This window comes from Pithys albifrons, chromosome 14 (genome assembly GCF_047495875.1).
Source record: "Pithys albifrons albifrons isolate INPA30051 chromosome 14, PitAlb_v1, whole genome shotgun sequence".
Classification (NCBI taxonomy): domain Eukaryota; kingdom Metazoa; phylum Chordata; class Aves; order Passeriformes; family Thamnophilidae; genus Pithys; species Pithys albifrons.
This window is the reverse complement of record NC_092471.1, coordinates 8,149,422-8,160,324: the sequence shown is the minus strand read 5'-3', so window position 1 is coordinate 8,160,324 and position 10,903 is coordinate 8,149,422.

Sequence of the window (10,903 nt, the reverse complement as noted above, 5' to 3'; positions counted from 1 at the left end):
GCGGACCCGCCCCTCCCCGCCAGCACCGCTCACTTCCGGCGTGCTGCGTCACCGCCCGCCGGCGCCCGGGGGGGCAGGTTTGGGTGTGACACCGGGGCACTATGGGGGACGGGTTTGGGTGTGACACCGGGGCACTGTGCAGGGGACGAATTTGAGTGTGGCACCGAGGCACTGTAGGGGGACGGATTCGGGTGTGACACCGAGGCACTGTAGGGGGACGGGTTTGTGTGTAGCACCGCGGTGCCGTCCTTGCTCGTTCCGCTCCAGCATGGGCGGGTGTGTCGGGGGCGCGTTCGCGGCTCCAGCCCCGCACTCGAAACGTGAACTCCGTAACAAACTCCTCTCTGAGGAGGAGACCCGCGGGGAAGGGGACCTGGGCTGTGGCAGCCACAGCGGAGAGCGGCGCCGCTGTTCTCCATGGGCTTGTAAAGGAGGGGGACGCCGGGCTGGGCAGAGCGATGGGGCATCTCCTGTGAGAGAAGGCTGAGAGAACTGGGATTGCTCAGCCTGGAAAAGAGAAGGCCTCGGGGTGACATAATTGCCCCTTCCCGTACCTGCAGGGGAATTGCGGGGAAGATGGAGAGAGACCATTCATAAGAGCTCCACGTGGAGTGACAGGACAAGGGCGAGTGGGTTCAAACCGAAAAAGAGTAGGTTTGGTTTGGGTATTTGGAAAATATTCCTGGCCGTGAGGGTGGGCAGGGAAGCTGTGGCTGCCCCATCCCTGAGAGTGTCCCAGGCCAGGCTGGACAGGGCTTGGAGCACCCTGGGACAGTGGGACGTGTCCCTGCCCATGGCAGGGAGTGGCACTGGATCCTCCTCAAGGTCCCTTCCAGCCCAAACCACTCTGGTTCTGTGGAACTTGTCACCGCCACTCTGTGCTGTGTCCTTCCCCCCGCGGCTGCCGCGCGATTTCTCGAGGTTTTATTTGCCTTTCCCTGCCGTTCCTGGATCCCTTTCCATGGGAATTCCCGGACAGCAGGTGTCAGCACGGCCCCGGCGCTGCCGGATCGGCGTTTCTCGGCCCGGGAATCCCCCCCTGGGGTTACGGGGAAGGAACTACAGGGAATAAACATCTCTTTTCTTTCTAAATGAAACCCCCCAGTGGCGTCAGACCTGACCGGGTCCTTCCCAGCCGCAGGAGAAGCTGCCCCTCCACAGAACCACATTGGTTGCTGCAGGATTCCAGCAGACTCGGAAGGTGCAGGATTTGGCCCTTTCCCATCACCGGCTGGATTGCGAGTCCAAGGCAGACAAGTCTGTCCGTGCTGTGTCCGTCCTGCTCTCCCAGCAGGGCGGGAGGGGTGCCTGGTCAAGGCTAAAATCATCCAAAGACACACAAAAAGTACTGAGGAAGTGGCTCTGCTTGTGGCTGTTTTCACAGCGTTATTTTATTCACTTTCTTTCCATTAAGAAAATAAGTCCATTATGGGAAAAGCTCAGTGAGGAATTTTATCCTCCAGAACAAATCTTACTTAAGTGACACCAAATTTTATTCTTCTTTATTACATGTAGGTAATAGCCCCTCTTCTTTCTTTGCCATTTTCTCCAAAATTGTGTTGTCAAGTGAATTGCTGGCATGAGCAGCCGTGCCTGGATGGGGGATTTTCATGTGGCTGGTGAATCAGCTCGAAAATGTAAAAAGGTGAGCATTAAAAAGAGGCTGCCTCCCACTTCAACCCCATTAGAACTCACGAGTAGCTGGAAAGTACCTTAATGCACTCAGGGTGCTCGGGATAAAGGAAAGCCATGGTTGCTCCCAGAGCAGCTTCCCGTCTTATTTTAACCATGACACAATCGGTGACAGTGACAAATGGGGGGAGGGAGAAAAGGGGCGAGGGAGGATGAGGGTGACAATAATGAGATTACACGGTCACTTAGGTTCATTATGTGCGTGTCCTTGTGGCACTGCTGGTCCATTATGTTTGTGATGCGTGGAGGAACGACTGCGGGAGAGGAATGGGGCAAAGAGCACAGCGGGAGAAAAGCCAAATACATTTTTGTGCAATTGACTTCAGCGGCAACGCCTCCTCTTGGGCTGAGGGGAAGCCCGAGCAGGTGGGCACGGGGCTGGGAGGCTGGATTTGTTTACCTCTGAGTGCATCATCGGTATGAATTTGCATTCCCAACGTTTATTTCCCAGCTCACAGCGCTTTATAGCTCGGCATTCGTGTCCACGGAGCTGAAAAAAAAGGCCGACCTCAAAGTGCACCAGGTTGTTCTTTGTCCTTAGGACCAGCCGGTCCCTTCATTAAACTGTTTGCGCAGCTCCTCCTCGTGCCCCACCACACACCCCGAGCCACAGAAACAGCGGGTGATGTAAAAGGTTTTGAAACTCTGGATGGGAAGAGCTGCTTTGCTTCTGCCATAAATGGCCAAGCCCTGAGCCAGCCACGCAGGGAGGCACCTCCTGCCGATCCCGCCCCGCTGCCACCCCCCCCTCCATCACCGCTGAGGTGTGGCACACCCCAGGTCAAACGCCTGATTTAATCCTGCTGCCACTTTCTCCACGGCTCCTGCCAAGGAGAAAGAGGCAGGGCTGAGCCCTCGGCGCTGCCTCAGGAGGGTTTGCCCTTTCTCTGCAAAACAACCCTCCCAAATGAACATCCGGGCAGGGGTCGATTGCTGCCAGAGCCGCTCTGTGCTGCTGATGGACTCAGCTGCTCTGCCGTGCCCGCAGCCAGCAACAATAAAGCAGGCTCTTATTAAATTAACCTGCTAAGATAGAGATCCTGCAGGGATGTTCAGGGAACAGACAGATGGCACAAGCAAGGGCCAGGAATAATTGCAATCCCCATCTCACCAGTGCGAGAGATGGATCCTGCCTGGTGCTGTGCCCTACAAGGAGGAAGGAGCGGGAGCGGACAGTGCCCTGCCCTGAGGTGACAGAAGAGCATCCCCAAGCCCTGGAGGGAGCCAGGAGCCTGGAGCATCTCCTCTGAATGACAGGGTGGGACTGCAGCACCTCCCCAGCAGCCAAAGCCTCCCCACCGCAGGCACAGCGGGGACCTGCCCGGCTGCTCCGCCTGTCGCGGCTGTCCCCGCTGTCAGCATCGATCGGCTCGCGGCTCTGACTCACCGTGTCTGCCCCAGCTACAAACCAGACTCTTCCCTGCCAGGAGCCTGCAGCAGGCTCTGAGCCAGCGAGGGCAGCAGGGATAGCCCGGATTTCACCTCGCTTACCGTCTAGCTGGGCACATCATTTGCGTAAATACGTGCAAAACCAGCTTAAGACCAAGTGTCATTTCTTCTTTGCCTCTTCCAGAGGTTCTGCTAATCCACTTACTGTGCCTTATGGTGTTCAGCATGTGAGCTGCAGGGGCTGGGACCGGCTCCCTGGGGCTGGAATGGCTGCTGGAGCTCTGGGGGCTGCTCTCACACGCACCTCATTCGGGGAGGTCCTGCCACACCAGCCAAATAACTGCAATGATGGCTTTTGATCTCAGACCCATCAGGTTACAGTGGACGTGCCCACCTGGCCCAGGCTCCTAATTCTGGGGCTCTTTCAGAAAGAGCCTCCAGTGATACTCTTCTTCTTTGCCAGCTTTTTCAGCCAACACAGAGATGACTCAGACGCAAATCCTGAGGACCTTTCTCAGAAATTTCATATTTTCTGCCATTCTTCAGCTTTTAGCTGTTACATTAGCAGCAACAAAAGGCATGGAGGTACCTCAAAAAAGAAGGCAAAAGGCATTTTCCAAAGCAATTACTGATTTTGGGGCAGAAGCACAGCTGCACTGAAACATAATTGATACAACAAGGGGATTATTGGGATTTCTGTGAGGAAAAGCATCTCTCTGTGGTCCCCCGGCATGGTACCAGATCACCAGCCATTCAGAAGAGCTTGGCCCAGGAGCTGGTTGTTGCTGCTGGGCAGTGTGAGAGGGGAAGGTGCTGCTGCTACACTGCCACACTCTGTGTCTGCAGCCCCTCCTTGGCAGCAGCTCAGTCTCCTCGTTATCCCCTCCCATGCTGCCTCTCCTGGCTGCAGGATCCGCATCAGCCCCGGGACCAGCGGGCGGGTCTCCATGTGGTGATGAGTCACCGCTCCGGGTGAGGAAGCTGGTGGTGCAGCCAGAAATGTGGTTTCATGGGTCATTCCTCTTCCTATTTTGTCCCTGTGTCGAGCCATCCTCCCGGTTGCCCTTGACAGTCCGAGCTGCTGATCCGCAGTGCTGGGAAGGGCCTCCAGCTCTCACTCACCATTTCCACGCTGGGCTCCGGGACTCCCAAAAAGTGGCCTGTCCTCCATGTGCACGACGTGATGCCAGCGTGGCACACTCTCCTTGGGTACAGCTTCCATCAACTTCTGCAAAGCTGAGGGACGGGACTGTCCTCGGGTTTGACCTTGTCAAATCACCAACACACGTGACAACCTCTCCCTAGAAATATATATACATACATATTTTAAAGTCTCTAGCCAACGTTAGAGTAGAACTGAAAATACAGCTCCCTAAGGCTGAAAAGCCAGAAGGCAACAGTGAGCACATAAACCAAACCTGTTGCTTTAAACCCCAAATGAAAAGAAAGGAGTGGGGAAGGTAAATAATCTGTCAAGATATATTTTTAAGATTTGTGAAAATAAAGCGATTTTAAACTAATGTCCAACAGAAGAGTTCCCATTTGCTTTTAAAATTCCGTGTGTTTTCCTCATTGTATTCCTGCAGCATTTGCAATTCAAATTCTACAGAAATGTGTAACCTTGCTCATGAAATTTGCTGGCCAAATGAAGCAGCCAACAATTAATTAGAGTGAAACCCTCTGCTTTACTCCCATCTGAGAGAATGAGGGAGAAAACACAAAATTCATCCCAAATGGGGTATTAAGAAAATACTTTAATATGATGTTGATCTTAATAAGCAAAAACATTTCTTTCTTCTCTTTTTAATAAATTGCTTTTCACTTGACAATTTCCTCATAGCAAAGTGACAAGTATTGTTCCGAATCGTTAATTCCTGTGTGGAAGCTGCGGCGCTGAGCTCATTAAAGCACACCGAGTCCCCCGGCGGGCCCTGCCAGGCAGTGCAGTGACCTGAGACCAGAACACCCACTGCACTGTCTCGTCTCCAGCCCTGGGACAGGCGGTGCCACTGGGGCAGCTGAGCCCCTTGCCCTGCTGGCAGGATCTTGGTTTCTTGGGTGGGTGACACAGGGATGTTTCTGCTGAAATACTTGTGCCTCTCTACTGGGGCAACACAGAGCATCACTTCTGGCTGGGATGGGATGCACAAAACCTGGGCCCTGGCAGCACTCGTGGCTCGAGGGAGGTACATTTCCCAGGTGGTCAATGCCACTGTCACCAACTGCTGCAGGGTGGCACATCCTACTTGATTTAGAATTATGGAGTATTGTAACAGAATATCATAGGGCATCAGCATGGCCCATGCTGATGGCACTTGCTTTCCCATCCATTGCTTTTCTCCAGGATGTACATACACAGCAATGTTGCTGGAGAGTCCCTGTGCCAGGCACGTGTCCCCAAATGGCCGCAGTGCTTGTGGCTCTGAGGAGCGTGGTGGCAGGTCATGGCTGAGATGCTTCTGGAGGAGATCAACCTGAGGCTGGAGGGGAAGGCTTTCCAGACCAGTGCATTGGCAGAGCTGTGAGCAATGGCCAGCCAGGCAGAGCTTCTCCCCAGCCTGCATTTTCCACCAGCCAACAAACGGTCTACAGAGCAGGAACACGGTGAGCTCATTATGAGACACTTTATCAGTGTTCCTGTCAAGGGAGGCCGATGGTACAAAGCTGTGTGTCCACCGTGCCAGAGCCTGTCAGCTTCCCTGGAAAGGACACCTGGCCACTTGGAGGCAATCCAGGCACCAGCAAGGGTCTTCACAACACCCCAGAAAACTGCAGCCTGGATAACACATGGCATCCATCACTGTCATCCAAGGGAGTCAAACCAGCAGGCCTCAGAGGCTGACTGCTCCAGGAACCCAGCCTGGGAATCAAGGGGTTAAAGTGCCTGGCCAGGGAAGGTCCTTGGAGGAGAAAAGCACCGAAACTGCTTAATTAGAGTATTCAAATTGGATGGGGTTCTCAACTTGAAAAAGCAGAATTAATATTTGCCAGCCAGGATCACAAGCAGTGGGAGCCATCGACAGCCTCGCTGGGGCTCCCCATGCTGGGGAGGACTCCAGAGGTCTCTGCTGTAATTGCCTGTGGTCTTTAGTATTTTGTTCTGCAGTTTATGAACTTGCTCGAGTTCGTTTTGTGGATAAAAGCCAGTGATCTAAGCCCCAGCTGTATCTCTGCCTTCAGCAGTGAGGCACTGCTGGCTGGTTTGGTATTGCAGTGCAACTTTGGTGTTTCAAAGAATTTCCTGATTTGCACAGCCTGGAGAGGATCAAACCTGTGGCTGGTGAAGGGAAGTGCAGCTCTGCCATGGCCAGTGCTCCCTCTCAGCCTCTAGGACAGCAGCTGGTTCCCGTCCCTGTTCCTGTCCCTGTCCCTGCACAGACAGACCAACAAACAGCCCTGCACAGACGGAGTTGCTGCTCATGGCCATGGGCACCTCGGGGTCAGCAGCCCCTGAGCAAGCCCAGCTATGCTGGTGCCAGGGAGAGGACACTCCTGCCTCTGCCTTATGGCACAGCAGACCTGGAAACAGCCGCAGTGTGGGGATGTGGACTTGGGATGCTGTGGGGAGAGTGCTGGGGCTCATCCCTAAGCTAGTCTGTGTCCACAGACTTTTCTCATCTCCTGCTTTTTGCTTTTCTAATCTTTTCTCCAATATTTAATCCCATGCCAAATTCTTTCCCATCCTCTTAGAATTCTGCAACACTCTTAATTCTTTTTTTCCCCCTTAGCTTGGCTGTGTAATTGCAAAGCGTCTCGAATCCCTCTGTGTTTAGTCTTCATACCTTGTGCCACCTCTATGTTCCAATCACTTAAACATGAGGTCTTTGCATATTATGCCTGCAGAGACAAATTTTTTCATGTTCCCTAGAAAGAAAATCATCCTCCATTAGCCAGTGCCTCATGGTGAATGAGAGGGGATGTCACAGCAGGAGCAGAAGCAGCAGCTGAGGGTCCCATCCTGCTCTGTACCTCCAAGTGACACCGATGGCTGAGACGAGCTGGGATTTTTTTCCCAGCAATAGCTTTGCTCTTCAATGGCTGAGTGAAAGCATTTGACACCCTCCATCAGCACTGCACTGGGTGAGGGCTGGCACAGGGCCACATTGTGTGGCCTTTCAGGGTTCCCTGTCGCCCTCCTGCCAGCGAGGCAGCTGCCACCGCCCCTGGTGTCACCCACCAAGTCTCAGCACGATGCAGAGAGGAAATAAAAAGCCACTTCCCTGTGCACAGAGACATTGCATCACAAGCAGAGAAAATTGATCTCTGGCTTCTGAGCCTCTCTGGCACTTTGTGTTGCTGAAAGGAATAATCAAGCCCAGCCATGGAGAAGGCAAAGACGGAAAGAAAATAAAAGCTTTCCCCATCTGATCATTTCTGTCTGGGGTTGGGACCCAGCAGCGGTTTTGGGAGAGATGTGCTAGGGCTGCTTTTGCTCTAGGGCTGGATTTTGTGGCAGGTTCACAACAATCCCAGAAAATGTTGGTTTTCCTTCCACAGGTCTGGGGAGAAGGGGAAGAGGGTGGGGCAGCTGCCAGAGCTCTGAGCTGAGCCCCCAACCATGGGGCTGCCCCATGCATTCACACCGGGCTTACCCAGGGACGTCACTTGAGCCACAACACAACTTGTCTCCATTCCTTGGTTCAGCAGCCATGGTCTGATGCAGAAGCCTGGCTTTCTGCAGGATGGAGCCCTCACACAGCTGTAGGGGTCAGAGTCTAGAGATGAGGAGTAAAGTGCCAAAATGCCACTCATGGGCCGAGCAGGGAGAGAAAGTGCTCGAGGGCTCCTCACCTGCCCACAAGCCAAGGGCTGACATTTACCCTCCAAACAAGTGTGGACCATTTGCCACAGCCACCACCAGCAGCAGCTCAAAATGCTCTGTTGCCAGATTAAAGGAAAAATTCACACTGAAAGGGGAGTCCAGAGGTTCCTCCTGGCTCCCAGCAGCACACCCTGAGCTGGCCCAGCCCCAGCTTCAGGTACTTGCAGTCCAGGGGACACACATTTCAGCAGGCAGACATCCTTGCCAAGCTGTCCAACAGCAGTGGGCAGAGCTGTGGCAGTGCCAGGCACCTGTAAGGAATATGGGGGACACTGCATCCCCACACTGGTCCAGGGGAGCAGACCTGTTGTCTCAGCCCCAGGTGAGTGCTGCTTGCATGCTGCATCATTTGGTGCCCTGTGGAAGATGCAGGTCGATGAGGTTGCAGCTGGGGGTGAGGCAGAGGAGAAGGGAGGCAGCAGATCTCTCCCCACTCCTGCCAGTGCTCTGCAGCTCTGCTCCAGGACCGGCCGGGCTGTCGGTGGGCGTTCGTGACTCATTATCCCTGATCATCATCCGATGACACATTTACTGCCAGCAGGACGGGCCTCCCGCCAGCATAGCAGCCCTGGAGCCTTGCGGGAGGGTGTCTGGGCTCTGCCAGCAGCTGTGCTGATGCAGATGGGCTGGGAGGTCACCAGCTGCAGCCCCGGCATGCACAACCTGATGCACACCCTGGCTGGGTGGGTAATCGATGCAGACCAGGTCAGCCTGTCCCAAGGCTCAGGGTGGGAGTACAGGGCAGTGCACAGCAGGATACAGGCAGGGATGGGACCTGGCCAGGGCCAAGTAAGGCAGGTCACGGAGCCAGCCCAGCATCCTCACCTCCCACAGCACTCACAGGTCACCCCAGCATCCCAGCTCACAGCACTGGGCCCAAAATGACAAATGCCTTTAAAACATTCTTTATTAAAGTGAGAAATCTGACTCCACTCTCCATGCCAAGCCCTAATACAGTGCAGACCTAAATACAGCACTAATGCGAAGGCTTAAAGGATTTCCCATAATTGAGCAAAGCTGGCAGAGGGGTGAGAGCCTGGTGGGGGGAACTGCAGCCCACCTCTCTCCTCAGCATGGGCTACCCTCTGACTAACACCCCGCTGGTACAAATTGGGCCAGAGCCTCTCTCCTTGGACCATGCAGTGTGGGAAATTAAAGTCTTCCAAGGCCTCATTCTACCCAACTCAGAGTCCCAAGTCGCCCTCATTACTGTCACCAAAATCCCCATGATTTATGCAATAGCACAAGTAACATCATCATGTGTGACCTCTGTGTCACCCGTCCTGCCAGCACTGCTGGGGCTCTGCCTGCTCTGAACTTCACTGCAGGTCACGGCAGGGCCAGGGGAGCAGGACTGGGCACATCCAGCTTCCAAAGGAGCCCAGAGCATGGGAATACTAAGCCGGCACCCACTGCTCCTGCACACCCCAACATCATGGGGCAGCATGGGCACCAGCACCTGCCCCCTGCAAACGTAGGGCTTACCTCTGTATTCCCCACACACGGCTCTGGGAACAGTGATGGTTTAATGGGAACATCCCGTGTCTCCTTGCAGCACAGCAGAGTGTGACCCTCAGGCAGGCTCACCCCACAGGGCAAGCGGCCAAGGGCTTTGGTTCAGGCATGTGTTTCTGTGGGAAAAACAAGTTTTTCTGCAACAAGGGTTCCAGAAGCTTTGCAAAGTACTCACGAGCACCTTTGCTTTGGTGCAGACATGTGCACCCCGAAACACTCCCAGGGGCCCTTTATGTTCCAGTGGGATCACCAGCAGCTGTTCACAGTGGGAGTCCTTCCAGGCATCCAGGTGCCACGACACTGCAGGGGTGGGGGCAACACAGGGCTGGTAGGGCTGCGAGGTGAGTGGGGACACAACCACAAAGCCCTCTGCCGACTGCCATGGGGTGCACAGGACATGCAGGAGCTGCAGCAGAAGCACTGCCATGGAGACTGGCTGAATTACAGGGGCGTGAAGCATTAAAGAAGCCACATCGATTACAGACACAGGCTTCGAGCACACAATGGCTGAGAGGGTGGAAGGCAGCAGCTCCCTTGGGAAGGTGCTGATAACATTTACGAGCAAATAATTTACACGAACCATGGAGCAAAGCAGAAATACCTCTGTGGAACTCAGCTGTGGCTGCAGAGAGATAAATGGTGCAGCAGCATCATACCAGGGTCTCCTGCCTGGCTCAGGGAGACTCGTGGAGGCAGCTGGTGAGGGTGTCACAGTGCCGTTCCCTCAGGGCTGGCTTTACACTTTCAGATCCAGGGGAAAGAGAGTAGGAACAGTGGGGCAGATAACAGAGCACATGGCTGCTAAACAGACTGGCAGAGCCACCCTGAAAAAGGCAAAACAAGGAGAAAAGGAAGGGCAAAGGCATTTGCAGCAAACATCTTCCAGCTGAGCCAAACCTGGCTGGGACCCTGTCAGAGCTGGCTTGCTGGGTGCCCGTTCCTCCAAGCCCATCCCTATCTACTTCAGGCTGTGGCTTTTTCTGTCTCTGTGCAGGTCTCCCTGCCCACCGACACCTGAGACACTTCCCAGGCCATTCACAGGGATCCTTTGTTGGCATGTGCTGCCATTTCAGAGATGTACTCAAGGCAGGGTCCCACCTGGGCTGTAAGGGGTACATTAGTCCACTGTCGGCAGGAACAGCCCAGGGCACAAGGAAGAGGGATGGGGCTGTTCCTCACGCTGCCCTGCACTGATGTGACCCCTCCCAGGGAGGGTTAATGGCTGCTTGTGTTGGAGAGGCTCTTTTAGATCCACAACTCATAGGGGATTAGACAAACATTTCTCTATTCTCTTATTTCTCAAAATAAATATATCAAAGTGATCTATTTATCCAGCACTAAGTCCAGATTGAATAAAAACTGGCTTTGAACCACAGAGACCCATCAGAATGTGGAGCAAGTCCTGAAAAATAGAATTTTTCCCTTGTTTTCCACTGAAGCTTCAACAGCCAAAGTGCTAAATGGAGATTTTTTTAATAAACTTGA